Genomic DNA, 14,417 nt, shown 5'->3' on the forward strand with positions numbered 1-14,417 from the left:
CATTCAAGGTGTTACACTCCGATCTGGTTTAACATCCTGGCCTCCATCCTCCCACGCTCCGAGCAGATGGAACAGCTCAGCTGCAGCTTGCCAGCTGCTTCAAGGTCGCACGGTGCCGGTGGCCTCGAACTGGCGACCTTGTGGATGTTAATCTTCAGGCAAATGGAGGCTCTACCCTCTAGACCAGACCTCCTGCCTGTGATCTTCTGCCCGTGATCTTCTGACTCACGGGGAAGAAATGCCTTCTCAGTTTAAATATGGTGAACAGAGGTCTAAAATACGAAATTCATCATGCTGTTGTGCCTTGGTGCTATGGCTGCAGTCTTTTCTGGAAATAGTCATTGCAGAAGCAAGCCCATTTTGCCCCAAAGCTGTTCTTACTTGTTAATTCTCTCTTGGTTCCAGCAGCCCCTACTATCTTCCTCATCCTGTTTTTAGGTCCCTCAACAATCTGTACCTCAGACCGTAGTTACTTCAATTTCATCATATTTGGAGGCCAAATTGACCTCCATGATGAATTGGACCTTCTCCATTCCTGCTCCAGAGTTCTGGAGCACTATTCTCTTGGCCAAACATTCTTGGTTCTGGCATTTCACAAGCAGGTTAAGACCTTTCTGTTTTGGTATGCTTTTGGTGGTTAATTTCTGTGTTTTGTTAGGTCCTGCTATCCTTTGCTTCTGTTCATTTTGTAGTTGTTGTTGATCCTGGTTTTTATTTGCATTGTTTCATTGTTGTTCCTGCCTTTACTGTGTTATAAACTACTTTGACATCTCTTCTGGACAAACATTCCCTTACCTTGGGGCTGCATTGCAGCTGCATTGGCCCTGGAAAGTTGGCTAGGATTGGGTCCTTACAGTGCAATTCTAGCCACATCTACTCGGATGGAAGCTCTGCTGAGTTCAAGGGAACTTACTCCCATGTAAGCATGTATAAGAATGCAGCCTTGATATGCTCATTTTCAAGGGAGAGATCAACTGCACCTGTTGCTTTTGTTTGGGAAATGTATTTTGATCTTCACTGTCACCTTGGTAGGATGAGAAATTGGGTTATGTTTAAGTAACCAAGTTACAATCATGCACCAAAGGACCACACACTTTATTTGGGAAAGGAAGATGACTAGACCTCAGTTACACATACACTGTGAATGTAACTTCTGAGAGCCCTACTTGTTTTACATGCTGGGGCAAAATACACTCCATTCCTAGCAGCTCAGTGGGAAGAAACAGCTCCGCTCTTTAAAATAATGCCTGTTATTGTTCTCTGCAGTTGGTAAAATCAAAGTCCATCCCATGTTATTTTCCAGCCGACTGAGCTGATGCTATTAATGCCAAGAGTGTACTGAAAAGCTGGATGAAGCACAAACACATCCTATCGCCTTTGACTCACTTAATCCAATGGATCACTTTCCAGTTTACAGCTAATGTTGCCCCCTCCTCAAGATTTTGCCTGAAGCAGCAAAAATATCTGAGGAATTCTGAGGGAAGCCAGCTAGGTTTCAGTAAAACCTGCAGTTGCAGGAAACTGATCAGACCAGAAAGGATCAGAGCAGCAAGTCTGAGATCCTAGGAGCCTGATGGCTTCTTATGAAACTCTGCAGAAATCTGTTATCTTAAGCCAAACCTAGGAACTTGAGACCGTGCATGGCTTTCTGACATCATGGCCCTCATCAGCTGCCTTTCATCACATCAGAAACAAGGATTCAGGGCACAATCAGCTTGTGGCAAGTAAGGAACGTCACAAAACTTGTACAGAATGTAAGGCAATCTGTGCCTCTGTCTCCCAATAAATTCCTCTCCACGTTCCTCTGACTAACAGCCAACAAACAGAAATGAGCTCAAAATTCATGACTGGTATCTCCTGGTTTATTTGTTTGGTTTTTTTTTTTTTTGTTAATTAGGAGCCCTAGAAATCTGCTTTGACGATCAAGACTGGTGCTATTCTGGGAGAATGTTTAAACCCTTAAAAGCAGGGGTGCTCAATACGTCGATCGCGATTAACTGGTTGTTCTCGAGGCAAAATGAGTCGATCGCAGGCTTCTCTCCACACATTCCTGGGAGTGAGCCCCTTTGACTCTACTGGGGCTGACTCATGAGTAGACCTGGAGAGGAGCCGCTGGCAGGCTTCTCTCCCATCCATGCATCCCTGGGAGTGAGCCCCTGGCAGGCGAGTGAGCCCAGGGAGTGAGTCCAGGGAGCCCAGGGAGTGAGCCCCTGGCAGGCTCCTCCCTGGGAGAGGAGCTGCTGGCAGGCTTCTCTCCTGTCCACGCATCCCTGGGAGTGAGCCCCGTTGACTCTACTGGGGCTGACTTACCTTTCCCCTGTTTTTGCACTGGTATGTATGGAGATCTGCCCCCCCCCAACTTCCATCTGTTGGTTCTGTGTGCAAGGGGTTTTGCACTGGTCTTGCTGTGATGTCTATATAGAGATCTTCCCTCCCCCACACCTTTCCCCTGTTTTTGCACTGGTCTGTATAGAGATCTGCTCTCCCCCCCCACTTGTATTGGAATCGAGGAAGATCTGGTGAGGAGGTAGATGTGGTGTCAGCAGTGGCCCCTTTAAGGGTAAGGCCTGGGCATCCAGCAGAGTGTGCTGCACAGCTGCAGCCACTTGGAGGCAATAGGCCCTCAGGGATATAAGAGCACCTGAGGCAGGAAGGGCTCCACTTATTTATGTGAGTCAGCCTTTTCCTACATGAAGGTCATTAAGTTCCACCATGACTGATGAACATTTGGAAGTGTGCTTGAGGCTGGCTGCCAGCAGCTACTGTCTGGACTATGCATCCTTGGCTGATTCACTTCAGTGCAAGTCATCAAAGTAAACTCAAGTAATTACAAAAATGTTTATAGTTAATTATGTTGTGTTGTGCAATATTGGCTCATGCGTTTATGCAAGGTACACCAACATACATTGTACACATAAATGTTATATGTTATGATGGCGCGAACATTGTAAAAAAACTCTGGTAGATCTCCGGGCCTTGCTGGGTTTCAAAGTAGCTCTCGAGCCTAAAAAAGTGTGAGCACCCCTGCTTAAAAGGGTTAGTGAACCCTTTTCCTACTGCCAATCATGACCTCCCATCTCCACCTGCTATGAACTTCACAGTGGAAACAGTGCAGGTGCAGACACCATATCTAGTTTTGCTCTCCTATAAGATGCTTTTCCACTGAAGAAAAGGCAGTTGTCCTGCTCTGTAGTGAATGTCTTACAGTCCAATCCTAAGAGCCCAATCCTGAGCTCGTACCACTGGCGGTGAGTGTCACAAACATGCCATAAAGCATGCTCGCGGCCCTCAGCACCAGCCCAGCCAGTACTGGGCTACCTCTGGTGGATCGCCAGTGCTCTGCCACTTAGCAGTCACATGGACCACAGGGCAGTGGAGAAGTGGGTGGGGGCATGAGGAGAGGTGTGGAGGAGGTATTCCAGGGTGGGGGAGATGGGGGACGGCAGGGAGAGGGTGGGGAGGAGTTGTGCCAGGGGGAAAGAGCGGGGCTGGAGGGAGGCAGAACTGGCAGAGCTCTGCCCTGCCGCATCCAGAGCTTCCATGTTGGGCCATGGGCCCGACATAAAGGCTCTTGATTCTGCGCCAGCCCAAGGACTGCTGCAGAATCCAGTAGCCCCACTGTGGGGCTACTTTCCTTATCCGTGGGAAGGGGGCAAAAGTCCCCTTCCCCCAGGGAGCTGCTGGCAGCTGCCCTGTTGTGCACAAGATGCCACAGCAGCCATTTCGGCATTGTGGCGGCCCCGCACATGGGCAGCTCAGCACTGGGCTGTAACTCCCTTTGTGGGCTATGCTGCATCTCATGGGGGATTTTTGGCTGCTGAAGGTCTCCTTAGGGTAAGGGGACATTTGTCCTCTTGCCCTGGGGTAAGCCCCAGGAGCTATGAAGGGCCCTCTGCCAGCTATATCACTGGCACTACTCTGTGTTGAACCATGCAGGTAGACTAGGCCTGAGAAGAGGGTCAGGATTCAGGGCAGAGTGTCTAGCTAGCTCACTTGTTGACAGGTCTGTCAGTCAGAATCTGCTGCGGAATCACTCATTGCCTAGTACGCAGACTTTTGAGAGAATGTGATCTACAGCCTAGTTTTGCATCTTCTCTTAATTAAAAGAACAAAATGAACTTCAAGAACACATCAGACATGTCAGTCACTTTGTTGCATTATTTGAAGAGCTTCCATTTGAGAAAAAGGTGATGCTTTGAAAAAAAAAAAGGTATTTCATAAAGCATGGGTGGGCAGCCAGCAGCACAGGGAACCACAGCAGGCAGAGGGGGAAAGAGAGACAGAGAGAGAGTCTGCAGCATTAATGGTCAGAACCTGGAGGGCCCTTGGGCCTGACCTGGGCAAAGTCAAAATAAATAAAGTATTATTTCAATAGTTGATTGGAATCAGGAAACTGTTTTAACGTGTCAGAAAAGTTTGGATGCTTTCCTTTCCCTGAGATATGTGATTTGGGTCACCCACAGCCAACTGATGAAGAGCGGTCTGATTTTGGAATGACCTTTGTTGTATATACAGTCTTGTATATGGACTGTTTTGTTCAGTCTGTGGGGGTGCCTGGTGAGAAGTTGGAGCTTATACTGGTTTTGTAAACTTTGGAGGACAAGGATTTGTTCTGCTGTATGTAGTTCATTCCAGACATATGAATTATCCACCTGTGGCTTATCTTACTTTGGCCATGTTGCTTCTTTCAGTCTATCCTATCTGCTCCATTCTCTCCTTTCAGATGAGATATCTCCCTTGAGCAAGTGATCTGCATTTCAAAGTGTTTCCCTTCCGAAAAATGGGACAAATACATTCTATGCTCTTGAAAAGGTAGAATTGCTTAATTCAATGTCAACGTACTACACACATGGATATGTTTTTGAATGTGTTCTATGGCTTGGCTTACCTGCTTTGGTCATCTGAATTTACCAGCTCTACAGGAATTTTACTTCCTACTTGTTCTTGCAATGCACTTCTGTACTCTCAACTGTGTTGCAGGGCTGGCCCATCCACAAGGCTTATTTCCACAAGGCACTTCCAGCAGTGGACTGGTGGGGGCCACCATCTCAGTCTGCCTACTTGCCTTCCACTTTTCTTCCTCCTCCTTCCACCCTGGGTTGGAAAAGGAAGGCAGAGAGGAAGAGGAAATATGGAGGGGTTGGTGAGTGGGAGGAGCAGAGGCTGGCACATCATTGGGTCAGCAGGGCAGCATTTGGCAGGCTGTTTCAGGAGGTCTTGCACCAACCCTGCTATACTGGCTCTGCTCTCTGGTCACTGAACTCAATGGGGCTTACTCCCAGGAAATGGTATTGACCGTTATCTCCCTGTTTGGAGATGGGCAATAATTTATAATAAAAGTTTTTAGATCATGACATTTTTATATGGCTGTTCTGTAGGACAATGTAAAGGTTAAAAAATACAGGTTGAGACTAATCATTCGCGTGGGTTCCAGGCATTCATAAAATCAAATAAATGCACTATAGCAAATCAATTTAAAAAACAAAGTTTCTTTGCTCCAGTGATTGAAAAACAGCCTTGCTGACCTGACTCTAAGATAAGAGTCATTAAGAAGACAATCCATCAGCACTTCAGTCAGCCCCTCCTTCACCAATGCAAAATGATCACATTTCTTTCATGTGCTGGGGGAAGGGAGGGGTCCGCAGGAGAGAGAAGGATTGATGGATTGTTAGCCTGCTGCCCTCTCTCTCTCTCATTAAGGAGGCTGTTGTTAAAGGACTGTTCCGTTTTTAAAACTGATTTTAAAGGGATGCATTTTTCCCCTTCTCCAGGGATCAGCACATTCTTTCTCATTTGCAGGGGCCATTCGTGTTGAGTCAAATCCGTATATAAAAAATCCATGTATAAATAGGCTGGACCTGTAGAAGCAAAATAGAAGTTGAATGAATAAGAAAAATTAAGAACAATAAAAAAGAGATGATGAAGTGACCCAAACCCAAAAGAATGAAAATTCAAATTTAAATAAAAGGGTTTTGAAATGCCATCTTACAGTCCAACTATACATGTTGTATATGATTGCACAGTGTGGCCCTATGGGGGAGTTGCTTTAGTTTATAAGTAGCAAAAGAGGTTGGGAGGGTAGGGATACTTCAGACCTTTGCCCTTGCAAAGTTTTGATCCTGATCATGTCCACTTTCTATACAGGTCCAGCCTGTTTATACATGGATTTTTTATACACAGATTTGACTCAACACGAATAGGCCTTAATAGATCTGAAAGAGCGACCACTGCTTACCAGGTTTGTGGACTGAACAAAGCTGAATTGTAACCTTCTCAGGGAAGCTGCAGGATTTACAAAAAGATAACAGGAGTCTAGGTCTTCTGTTCCTTGCACCTGTCTTGGTCTACTTAGCGAGCGCCTGTGTTCCAGCTTTCATCTTGTCTCTTCATTTTTCTTGTTTACATAATTAGTGTTGCTCACTTAGCATTTCGATGTAAATGTATGCATTCTTTGGAAGTCTGCATGACTTGGGACTACAGGAAAATGCGCGCAGGGCTTTGTTTCCACCTTAAAAGTAGATGGCAAGGCGAAGGAAGTTTGGAAGTTAGAAAAACAGTGTATTCTAAAAGCATAATTTTCCTACATAATTGCTTAGGGATGCCCAAACCCTTTAAACAGAATGGCAGACATTCAATACCCAGATTCTAGCTTTAGAAAAATAAGGCTCTCACTATTCTGTGTTCTATAAGCTCATATTGTTTCATAAATAGACCACTATTTACGCAGATCACTAGTGCTTTGTATGTATGTATGTATGTATGTATGTATGTATGTACCCCACCTTTCTCTGACAGTTTACCTGGGCAGGCTAGTCTAACCAATGGGGCTTTTACAAATAAATTCTGTGAATCACAGAATCCTCAGTCACCACGTGTTCCCTTCACTGTGTGGTTATCTCCTCTGGTTTCATGCCATCAAGCTTCACTAGGTAGCCACAAATCGAACCTGGACAGGTTCTCAAGGTTGTTCTCTGTTCTTTGCTGGCTGGCCTTCTCACACACTCCCTTGCTTCTCTCACTATGTGACTAATCAGCTCAACAGCGATTCCATCCTGCCACAACAGGTACTACAGCTTGTCACAGCCTGGCATCTCCCATCCAAAAAACACAACCACAGATTCTCCTGCTTAGCTCTTGAGGCAGTACCAGCAGCTCAAACATCAGCCCACACCTCCATATTTAGGTGCCTGTGTGCATGTACACACGCACACGTCCTCTATGAAATTAGGCATCCACTGATGAAGGAATATCAGTCTGCTATTTTCTCCACTACAGGATGTAGCACAAGTGGACAGGAATCATTGTTCCAGGTTGGTAGGAAAGCTCTCAAAAAGGATATAGTGGAAATGGAAAAAGTGCAAAAGAGGGCAACTAAGATGATTGCTGGGTTGGGGCACCTTCCTTATGGGGAAAGGCTACAGCTTTGGGCCTCTTCAGCCTAGAAAAGGAACACCTGAGGGGAGACATGATTGAGACGTACAAAATTATGCATGGGAAGGATAAAGTGGATAGAGAAAAGTGGATAGAGAGAGTGGCCTCTTTACACTCTCACATAACACCAGAACCATGGGACATCCACTAAAATTGAGTGTTGGGAGAGTTAGGACAGACAAAAGAAAAAATTTCTTTACGCAGCATCTGGTTGGTCTGTGAAACTCTTTGCCACAGGATGTGGTGATGGCATCTGGCCTAGATGCCTTTAAGAAGGGATTGAACAAGTTTCTGGAGGAAAAATCCATTACGGGTTACAAGCCATGATGTGTATGTACAACCTCCTGATTTTAGAAATGGGCTATGTCATATGCAAGGGAGGGCACCGGGATGCAGGTCTCTTGTTATCAGGTGTGCTCCCTGGGGCATTTGGTGGGGCTGCTGTGAGATACAGGAAGCTGGACTAGATGGGCCTATGGCCTGATTCAGTGGGGCTGTTCTTATGTTCTCTTATCTTCATACTTGAAATTGCTCCATCCTACCAGCTGTTTTGCTAGCTACTCTTTTACACCTTGTTCCGTGGAATAACATGACTGAAGCAGCACACTTAGGCCAGAAGGGGGCCAGGGACAACACCAACAGGATTCCTTCACTTGGTCCCTTGTTAATTCCAAGCTAGTACTATCAAATATGAATTGCTGTTGTCATTATGTGGCAATAGAATTTCCATGCTGGCTTTTATCAAAGTGACATGTTGCCCTCCTATTTTATGTTCATAAATAAAACCCCATGAGGTGTAGTAATTTTATCCTAAAGGAAGAAGTCATTTCATGGCAAAAGTGGGAACACATATTGCAATTATCATTTATTTTTATTTTTGGGTTGTTTTTCCCCCTCCCCCTATTTGTCTTTTTTTCTTTATGTCCATGCTAAGCTGTTACCCATGGAGCTAAAGCCTCAAGCTGTACACCATGTGTCTCTTTCACACACTCATACGCATATGCACACAAATGTATTTTAAAAAAATAAATAAAAGTGCATAGGGAACCATTTTGTATTAGGTATTCAGGACCTGAGTTGTCTGAACAGCTGCTTTTGTACTGGAGGCCTTTTGTTTAAGGCCCAGCAGGGACACGTTCCTTCTTGCTGTAGAAAATTCTGTCACATTCTGTATAGGCCCTTGAGTGACATTTTTGGCAGTCTCTTGCTGTCCAATGAAACTGGTGCAGGTTCACTCAGATTTTCATTCTCTTCAACTTGCAGTGAGTGAATTGCAGTTGCCTAGACTAGAGGTAACAAACACAGGAAATGATTGCTAAGAATATTTACCGTCTTCCTTGGGGCTGAGCTAGATGACTGTTTCTGAGATGGTGTTATGACCACAAGATAACATTCGCTGTCAGGTATCCTTCAAGATGTGACTTCCTACCATGTTACCGTACATTGGCTTTTTCCCAATGATCAGCCTATCGCCTGAATATGACTCTTTTACCTTGAAATATTATCCTTTTACCTCAAAAATGGACACATGAACCAGTCCTTGGTTTAAGAGGGAAGTATTGGTGAATGCCATGATACTGAAGAGTTTGACAATCTGTTGCACTAGATGAGAAAAAGGAAAGGTGGAAACTTCCCCTCACAACTGGCATCAAGAATGTTTAAAAGTCACTATGTTCAACCAGTCCAAAGATCTATCTAGTCCAGGATTTTGACCATAGCAATGACCCGCCATATGCCTCTGGGAAGTTCGCAATGAGCATCTGATGTCGAAAGTCATTCCCTGTCGACTGTTCCTGGCATCTGCTAATCAGGGACATAACTACCTACTGGAATCTGTATGTTTTACTTTTAGCTGTCATGGTTAAAAGATACTAATCGGAAATAGACCCGTCCTCCATGAATTTCTGCAATCATTTTAAAAAGGCATCTAACAGCTCAATCCTGACCTGCCCAGAGCACGGGACTGTCACAGCACCAAAATGGCTGCAGTGGAATCCAACGTGCAATCGGGAAACCCATAGCAGGTTCTTGGGAGAAGGGGACTTTTGTCCTCTTCCCCTAAGTAAGGGAAGTAGCCCTGCAATGGGGCTACTCAGTGCTGCAGTTGCTCTTGCGCTGGCACAGAATCAGAGAGTCCTGTTTCGGACCATGCGGTCTGACACAAGGCTCAGGATCCAGTGCAGCTGAGCTCCGCTGGTCTCGCACATCCTGCTCCCTCCCCTGCCCTGCCCCCTCCCTGCTCTCCACCCACCTTCCCCCGCCTCTTCCACCCCGGAACGCCTTTTCCCCACCTCCCGTCACACATTCACTCACCTCTCCACCACCGGGCAGTCCAGGCAACTGCCAGGTGGCAGAACGTAAGCCCAGCACCTGAGCTGGCCCAGTGCGAGCTCGCACTGGACTAGCTCCAGTGCTGGTCCTGTGGTAAGGGCTCGCAAATGTGCCTTATGACGCATTCACAATAGTGCACACCAGCAGTGAGCTGGTGCGCACTGGTCATGATCGGGCCCTAAGTGAGCAATTGCCATATTTTATGGTTTTGAATTCCTAGCATTTCTTTTTGTCCATCCTGCTCATATTGCCGATAAACATTCTAGCATGTTGAGAAACAGAGAATAGTTGTCACTATTTCACCTTCATTACATCACTCATCATCCTCTTTAAATCCAAGTTCTACGGTGTTTTCAAGGATAGGTTCTCAGGTATGGAGATCCACTGAGTGTGCTCCTGATGCTATTCCCACTAAACTAGCATCCTGCCCACTCTGGTTCTTTGCTCATAGGACCAACAACGTCCTCCCTTTCCAATTACTCCCTATTGTGATTATTATGTGATTTTTCAGTTTAATACTGGCTTAATAGGTTTTTTTTCTGCCTTACCTAGCCAGTAGAAGCTTTGCAACATCTGTTGAGCAGGAAGTGAATAATTACTGTAATATCAATTGGAACAACAGCAGGTCACAAAATTGGATAGAAAATTGGACCCATCTAACCCAACTCTCTGCTCAAATAGGGCCTTCCACACTGTTTGCCCCACTGATGATGAAACAATTCATACTATAAAAACCACAAAGTATAAACATTCAGAAAGATACTGAAGGACAAATGGCTCCAGATACCACAATACAAGCAAGCCAAATCACCTGCTGTGAGGGAGAATTAAAAATTTAGCTGATCTAATCTGTACAAAAATTCCTTTCTGCACAGATATGGCAGCCAGTTAGGCTATGAATATGAGAAAAATCTATTGATGAGTATCCCCCCCATGACACAATCCATTTCATACCATCACTTAAAAATCAGCCTTGAAATCATTGTAACCTCCTTCTTGTACCTTCACCATGGTTTATATCATACAGGAAAGATCCATGTTGCTGTTAGAGAACGCCAAACTGTCCAGGCGAGGTTATGATCTGGAGATAATTAAGAAGTACAATAAATTAAAACTGATTATACCTCTAACCCGAGAACAGTTCATGCTACTCTGAGGAGCAGTCGTTCTCAGTAAAACTATTTTGTTTCCAGTCGCTTGACTGGGTTTTAATCCATGCCAACACTTTCCTTCTGTACCAGCTAATCATTCATTTCCAAGGATCCAGGAAACAGTCTTACAGTAATGGAGCAGATATGTTCTTTTAATAGCCTAAATGGCCTGTGAAGGGCACACGAAAGGTTCCGCAAGCTCTTGACCATCTTAGTTAGCATCAGACCATTGCCTTCCGAAGACGGTCTGGTCCAAATTTGATGGCAATTTACAAGAAAGTGCTGCTGATCTGCCCGAAGGTCGAATGGACATTATCCAGCAAAGTGCTGACCTGCTTGTCCCAAACTCTTTTAACTCCATGATGAGTCCTGGACACCTGGCATCTGTTTTGTCCCTTGAAATGGAGCTCATGTCCCCATCTTTGTGAAGCCACAAAGCAGTGTAGAAATGGATGAAAAATCAGTGAGAATATAGTATTTCAGTACTCAGGGCTGCTGTATCCCTGCTGGAGGAAGGAGAATGAATAATTCTACCATGTAATGGATAATGTGAAGGGTTTCCCAACAAGATGAAATGGGGAGATGATCTATAAGAGGTTCCTAACCATGTTGACATATTAACAGCTCAATCCACCATAATTCCCTGTGCAGCGATGTAGCAATGACAATGTGGCACAGGCTGCATCCTGTGGCGAAATTTTGGCCTTCTCAGGGCAAGCAAACATTTGCCACTGAATCCTTCTCCTTCTTGGTCCTTCCCCCCCTCGCCCCCCGTGTATTGCCATTGCTGCCTGGAATGGCTCAAATGGCAAGCGGGAGGGGGTGCTTACATGGAGCATTGTAACAACTGCAGTACTTACCACACCACCCCTCCTATAGTTACACCACTGTGTGGCATTCTTATTCTGTATGTTCTGAAATACTTTGGTTTTGGGAAGGGCACAGTTCAGAGGTCCTCCGCATAGCATTATGTGAGTATAATGGTTAGACTCAGGAAGGCCCTCCCGTTCTTGAGCAGCTGAGATCAGAAAGGGCAAGTGGAAGCTTCATCATGCTGATTTCTGAAAAGTGGGGCATGCTTGGACTTGGTTATGAAAGGGGCATGTGACAAATGCCTCTGTGGATAATATGATATTCTTTACTATTCTCTGTTGGCACTGTGCATGGTATAAGCTGTGATAGAAAGGCAATTGTGGGCCAGGATCAGCAAGACAGGCAGTTTTCACTCAGCAGTGATGCCACATAACACCTCGAGGAATAAGGTCCACAGTGTGCGGAGTTGTCACGTCTTGGAAGAACGGTGGATTCTGTTTCTTGAAAAATGAGGGACTGGCCTGCTAAGCCATGGGGATGGCATGATTTGCAGCAATTCGGCCATGCTCTGGGGTCTTTCATTGTGAGGTGAGGAGTGGGGGACTCTGCTGTTCTCTGCATTCCTACCCATTTAATTCCACAGTACCACTGGAGCGCAGGGCCCAATCATGGAAATGAACTCCTTTTCTTTATTATAGCTGTTTCCAGGGACTTACCATCAGTAGTACCTATTAGTTCAGCATGTTTCGTTGCGTGATTCTTCAACAAGCATGCTGGGGGAAATGGTTTGGCTTAAGGGACAGCTTGTTCTCATTTCTCTTTTAGAAAAAGATTATCTCCTCTCCTTCTGCCCCTGTACCTGAAGCAACCACACATTTCTTCCTTGGTTTCCTCGTCTCTGTGTCTCTTGCCATTGTTTCCCTTGTGTCTGTCAAGATTACAAGCTCCTTGGGGCAGAGACATGTTGTTTTATGCTGCATAATCCCGAACACCCAATTAAAGAGGTGTTTGGAGTTTGTTTTGCCTGGCCGGGACATGAGGGTCCAGTCCCTCCCCAAGGGTGGGGAGGTCTGTCAGCCACAACGGACCTTTTAAAAGGGGACAAGACCCAGCCCTCTTCCTCCTTTGCACGTGGGCACCGTGGGAATACCCGCCCGCCCGCCCGCCCTGGAGGCAGTCTGAGTTTAACTGGTCCGTTTGGGGCCGGGTAGGAATTTTTTGCTGCCTGCCAAGATTGGCCGAGGGCAGGCAGTTTTTTTCGCCTACCCCAGACTGTTATGGGCCTGGGGGTTACATCCCCCCCCCCTGTTTGCAAGCTGCCATTGGTCACTTTAAGAGGGCAGGTGGTGCGGGTTAGGAGGCATGAATGGGACTTTGGCATGCACCTTCAGGTGGCATAGGCAGGGCAGAACCCTATTTCAGTCCTCAGGGGCTTGGCGGCACGAGGACGTAGACGGGGCCCTGGCCGGGACCGCGGGGCACACCTCTGAGGCTCAGCGGCTCGAGGTGTGCAGTCTGCGGTCCGGCTGCCTTCCCCTTAAGGGATAGACATGGATGAGACGTGCCGTCCCAGCAGCGGGGCGCAACTCGGAGTCGGGTGCATGCCCGCCTGGGGCCAGAGGTTTCTGGTACCGCCCAGAGGTCCCTCCCCGCACCACAGGTGCCTCGGATGCTGCCTCGGATGCTGCAGGTCTCAGCCTCTGCTTCTCTTGGTAACATGAAATAAAGTTGCCCTTTCTCCCATATCTGTTGTTTCAAGTGTTCATTGGACAGTGCGGAAACAAAGGGCCATGTCCATTGAGGTGCTATAGAAGTGATAATTATTTATCTTTGAAATGCCTCTGCATAGAGCAGGGAAAGTGATGGAAAAGTCTTTTCCCTTTCTTTTTTCCCCTTTGCCAGGGGAAATGCTAATGTTCCCCTCACACATAGCGCATTGACAAAGAAGCAGACCTAAGCATTAACTCTTCACTTTCAAGCACTTCCCCTCCTTTATTCACCCTGCACAGTGTCAAGCCTTGTGTTGACAGGGAGTCTTGTGTTATTCCCAGATTTAATCTTCTGTTTTTTCTAGGCTTAGCTTGAAATTAATATACTCATTTCCATCCAAAGCATGTGTTACTAGGGGATCCCATGGCGCAGACAAATGATATTACTTGAGGCTAGAAAGAGCCAGAATCGCTTGTCTCAGAAAGGTCAGGTGAAGGTTAATAAGATTATTCTGTTTGCTTTTCATGGGAGAACTGGAAATGTACAGATATAAATGTTAGTCTCTAATTGTGGTTGCAAACAGCGAAGCTTGATTCCCTCTGTTCATCGAGAGGCTTTGCCAGAGCACTGATAGAAACAGCTGAACGGTCACCCTGTGACCTACTGTCACACGTATACTGGAAGTGGTACTGATATTGCAAATCAATGCTAAGTTGATCTGCTTTTTTTTCAATGTAGTGAAGTCAATTGCAGTGCAGACTGTGAAGGAAAAGTAAAACTGGCATGCTAGGGACAAGTGCATGAATGCCATACCTGTCCCATATAGAAATTAGCAGGTAATGCTCACATGTGTTGTGGTGTCCTTTATTTTGGAAATGTAGAGGTATGGAACTCACTGGTGATGTGTTTACTATTACCTTGATTTGAGTTGCATGTGTGGGTAATGTGATTTAGAATTTGCTGTGGAACTGGGATGAAACC

General features: G+C 45.9%; 1 protein-coding gene across 5 annotated transcripts in view; it reads left to right on the forward strand.

The window, feature by feature from the left end:
- The window catches only part of RALY (RALY heterogeneous nuclear ribonucleoprotein), a 251,326-nt gene that overhangs the window by 36,500 nt on the left and 200,409 nt on the right, over window positions 1-14,417 (forward strand). Inside the window, exon 2 of one of the 5 annotated variants that reach the window (XM_066625729.1) lies at window positions 4,724-4,812. The exons of the other annotated variants lie outside the window; for them this stretch is intronic. The gene's annotated coding sequence lies outside the window, so the exon portion shown is untranslated. The remainder of the gene's footprint in view (window positions 1-4,723; window positions 4,813-14,417) is intronic. 5 annotated transcript variants of the gene reach the window in all.

The sequence above is a fragment of the Tiliqua scincoides genome, chromosome 4 (assembly GCF_035046505.1).
Source record: "Tiliqua scincoides isolate rTilSci1 chromosome 4, rTilSci1.hap2, whole genome shotgun sequence".
NCBI lineage: Eukaryota > Metazoa > Chordata > Lepidosauria > Squamata > Scincidae > Tiliqua > Tiliqua scincoides.